The sequence below is a fragment of the Zeus faber genome (assembly GCF_960531495.2).
Source record: "Zeus faber genome assembly, chromosome: 8".
NCBI lineage: Eukaryota > Metazoa > Chordata > Actinopteri > Zeiformes > Zeidae > Zeus > Zeus faber.
In genome coordinates this window covers 884,662-889,661 of record NC_137195.1, presented here as the reverse complement: position 1 = coordinate 889,661, position 5,000 = coordinate 884,662, and the positions used below count along the sequence as shown (strand labels likewise).

At 41.5% G+C, this 5,000-nt stretch overlaps 1 protein-coding gene across 1 annotated transcript in view; it reads right to left on the bottom strand.

Annotated features, from left to right (window-relative positions):
* LOC307233885 (rho guanine nucleotide exchange factor 2-like) overlaps nt 1–5,000 on the bottom strand; it is a 27,641-nt gene that overhangs the window by 21,943 nt on the left and 698 nt on the right. The gene's annotated exons all lie outside the window — the stretch shown is intronic.

Below are 5,000 nucleotides of genomic sequence, written 5' to 3'. Positions count from 1 at the left end.
CTGACACACACACACACACACACTGACACACACACACACACACTGACACACACACACACACACTGACACACACACTGACACACACACACACACTGACACACACACACACACACTGACACACACACACACACTGACACACACACACACACTGACACACACACACACACACACTGACACACACACACACACACTGACACACACACACACACACACACACACTGACACACACACACACACACACACACACTGACACACACACACTGACACACACACACACACTGACACACACACACTGACACACACACACAACAAGTAACAGGTAACTACAAGTAACACTACAAGTAAACACAAAACACAACAAGTAAATACTACCAGTAAACACAACATGTAAATACTACCAGTAAACACAACATGTAAATACTACCAGTAAACAGTAAACACAATGAGTAAATACTACCCGTAAACACTAAACACAATGAGTAAATACTACCAGTAAACACTAAACATTTCAAGTAAACAATACCAGTAAACACTGACCACTACAAGTAAACACTACCAGTAACCACTGAACACTACAAGTAAATACTTCCAGTAAACAGTAAACACTACAAGTAAACACAAAACACAACAAGTAAATACTACTAGTAAACACAACATGTAAATACTACCAGTAAACAGTAAACACTACAAGTAAGTACTACCAGTAAACACTAAACAGTACTAGTCAATACTACCAGTAAACACTAAACACAACGAGTAAATACTACCAGTAAACACTAAAAACTGCAAGTAAATACTACCAGTAAACATTAAACACTACAAGCAAATACTACCAGTAAACATTAAACACTACAAGCAAATACTACCAGTAAACACTAAATATGGGGAGTAAATACTACCAGTAAACACTAAATATGAGTAAATACTACCAGTAAACACCAGCACTACAAGTAAATACTACTAGTAAACACTAAACACTACTAGTAAATACTACCAGTAAACACTAAACACTACTAGTAAATACTACCAGTAAAACTAAACACCACTAGTAAACACTAAGCACTCTGAGTAAGTAAGTAAGTACTACTTCTAATACCTAGTAAGTGATGGGTAGTGTAGTCACGGTCCACTCGAAAACCTCCAAAGTGTTGGCGGCCACAACGACCAGAACCTTGACCTGTTGGTGTTTTGTGTGGAGGTGACGGTGCCGTTGACATGGCTTCAGAGCTTTGTTTGACAGGGACTGTCCCCCCCGGCCCCACGTCCTGCCAGGACCTGCTCCCTCTGGTCCCCCCTGCCCAGCGTCCTGCCAGGACCTGCTCCCTCCCGCCCCACGTCCTGCCAGGACCTGCTCCCTCTGGTCCCCCCTGCCCAGCGTCCTGCCAGGACCTGCTCCCTCCCGCCCCACGTCCTGCCAGGACCTGCTCCCTCTGGTCCCCCCTGCCCAGCGTCCTGCCAGGACCTGCTCCCTCTGGTCCCCCCTGCCCAGCGTCCTGCCAGGACCTGCTCCCTCTGGTCCCCCCTGCCCAGCGTCCTGCCAGGACCTGGCAGGACGAAGTCCCAATGTCCTCTTGCTTGTTAGTGCCTGATGCTGCCAAACATCCATTGAGATCATCAGCTCAAGTTGAAATCGATGTATTTTACCCATGACTTGGCGGCCCACGAGCAGGACCCTGCCCATAGGTTGGGAATCGCTGCTCTACGACATGGTTAATAAAACATGTTTTTCTCCAAACAAGGTTGATATCAAACAGACTTGTGGCTTCTACAGGAGCAAAAACTATGACAACAGCTGCGTAATATTTATGCAATAATTTATAAATGTTTCAAACAGAAATCCCAGTCCTAGAAACGAACATTGTCTGTCATTTTGTAGTGCATCTTGATTGCAACGGCCTCGTGGGTAAAGTAGTTGTTACATTACATTGATGAGACGCTTTTATCCAAAGCGACTTACAATTGTTCAATCACAGACGGACGCAGCAATTAGGGGTTAAGTGTCTTGCTCAAGGACACTACAGCATGCTAGCAGGAGGAGCCTGGGATTGAACCAGCAACCTTTGGATCACTAGACCACCAGCTCTACCTCCTGAGCTTCCATACCCAGTTGTATTGTGATAGACCCAAAAATGAAAAGAAGGTATGTCTGAAAAAGGAGTGGCAGGTGGGAGGAGGCTTGGTGCGGTGGGGACTTGCTGCCTTCCACAAGCCACAGGGGTCCGCTGCAAAGCCCTGAATTATACGTTGGGCCATTTGAAATGTTGACACCAGCCGCCCTGGAAGGTACACGGACCAAAACACCCAAGTACTTACCCAAGTACACTTAATTACTGAGACGGAGGGCTTCAAGGGTGACCCCTAGTCAGGGTTCAAAGGTCAATATCTCAGCTTAGGGTCCAGTGAAATGTTTCAAACGTACATAAAGGCTGCAACCCTGCCGGGCAGCGGGGTGCCGGGGCAGCGGGGTGCCGGGGCAGCGGGGTGCCGGGGCAGCGGGGTGCCGGGGCAGCGAGGTGCCGGGGCAGCGGGGTGCCGGGGCAGCGGGGTGCCGGGGCAGCGGGGTGCCGGGGCAGCGAGGTGCCGGGGCCGGATTCCAGGAGCGTTCACTCCAAATGGAAGGAAATCGCATTTGTTTTTGGACTTTTGTCATCAGAGCTTGCAGACCTGCTCCTTCAAGCGGAAGCATCTTTCCACCGTCGGCACCGCTGAGAGCAGCACCCTCCACCGCTTCGACGACAGCAGCTGAGCACCGTCACCCATCCACCTCCTCACAGCACTGAAGACGTTACTCTAACCAAAAGTACACCAACAAATCAACGTACAGATTGTGCTTCACTCAAGCGCGACAAGGAGGCGGCTAGAGAGACGCCGAGGCCGCCACGCTACCCCCCCAAATCAAGCCTTGAGTAGTGAGCTCACAGCGTTGTGATGTCACAATGTTACAGCCGACGGGAGCGGCAGCAGTGGAGTTCAAACCATGCAAAATGAACCTTTGTCAGATGCACAATCTTGTGTGTGTAAGGAGAGAGAACACTACTAGTACTAGTAAACACCACACTACTAGTACGAGGAAACACTACAAGTACTATAGTACTAATAAACACCACTAGTACTAGTAAACACACTTGTACTAGAAACCACTACTAGTACTAGTAAACACATCTTTTACCCGTAGACACCACTAGTATTACTACTACTACTACTACTTCTAGTACTATAATGTGATTTACTGTCTGAGCATTGTAAAAAGCTATACACTTTTTATTATTATTATTATTATTATTATTATTGTTATAGTTATTATCATTATAGTTATTATTATTATAGTTGTTATTGTTATTATTATAGTAATTATTATTATTAGTAGTAGTATTGTTATTATTATAGTTATTATTATTATAGTTATTATTATAGTTATTATTATTATAGTTATTATTATTATTATAGTTATTATTATTATTATTATAGTTATTATTATTATTATTATAGTTATTATTATTATTATTATTATAGTTATTATTATTAGGGTTTAACCTGACGGGCTGGACCACTATTGTTTCTGTTTGGGTTTTTATTATAATTTTTCTCCTTGGCATTTCTGACTCTACAAGTGTTGCACAGCGACCGGACCCTCGCTCCAGGTCTGGAGGTCTCCACTCGGGCCGTTGCAGACATCTTGTGGTTCAAGTTTGATCCACATCGATCATATTTGGAGCAGGAATTGGTGAAAAACCGGTTCAAATTTACTGAATTTCGCGGAACGTTGGTGTAGCGTGATTAGTTTGTGGAGCGGGCGCTTTGTGACATCATCATGTGATGTCATATATGTCCAGGTTGCCGTCCCCATCGCTCTGTAGCAGTCGCTTGGCACAGGGTCGGGAGCCCTGCTGCTTGCCCTGCTCGATACCAAGTGACAGTGTTTTATGGAAAGTCAAAAAACTGTCGTTTATATCTAACACAAGGAACCAGGAGCCTGAACCTTTATCATATGTTTTATTATTATATGTATCTATTATATTTATTATTATTATATCAATATTATATGTTTTATTTTTATATGTATATTATATTAATTATATCTATATTATCTGTTTTATTATTATATGTATCTATTGTATTTATGATTATATCTATATTATATGTTTTATATGTATATTATATGAATTATATCTTAATTATATGTTTTATTATTATATGTATCTTTATTATATGTTTTATTATTATATGTATCTATTATATTTATTATTATTATAATATCTTTATTGTATGTTTTATTATTATATGTATCTATTATATTTATTATTATATCTATGTTATATGTTTTATTATTATATGTATCTTTATTATATTTATAATTATTATAATATCTTTATTGTATGTTTTATTATTATATGTATCTATTATATTTATTATTATATCTATGTTATATGTTTTATTATTATATGTATCTTTATTATATTTATAATTATTATAATATCTTTATTGTATGTTTTATTATTATATGTATCTATTATATTTATTATTATATCTATGTTATATGTTTTATTATTATATGTATCTTTATTATATTTATAATTATTATAATATCTTTATTGTATGTTTTATTATTATATGTATCTATTATATTTATTATTATATCTATGTTATTATTACTTAGGCTGTGGCTGTACACTCCTCTATGCTACACTACACACAACCACTCCTCTTCCCCTCCCCCACACCATGCTCCCTCTCTCTCTCTCCCTCCATCCCTGTCTCTCCCTCCCTCCCTGTCTCTCCCTCCCTCCCTGTCTCTCTCTCCCTCTCTCCCTCTCTCTCTCCCTCCCTCCCTCCCTGTCTCTCTCTCTCCCTCCCTCCCTGTCTCTCCCTCCCTCCCTGTCTCTCTCTCCCTCTCTCCCTCTCCCTCTCTCTCCCTCCCTCCCTGTCTCTCTCTCCCTCCCTCCCTGTCTCTCTCTCCCTCCCTCCCTGTCTCTCTCTCTCTCCCTCCCTCCCTGTCTCTC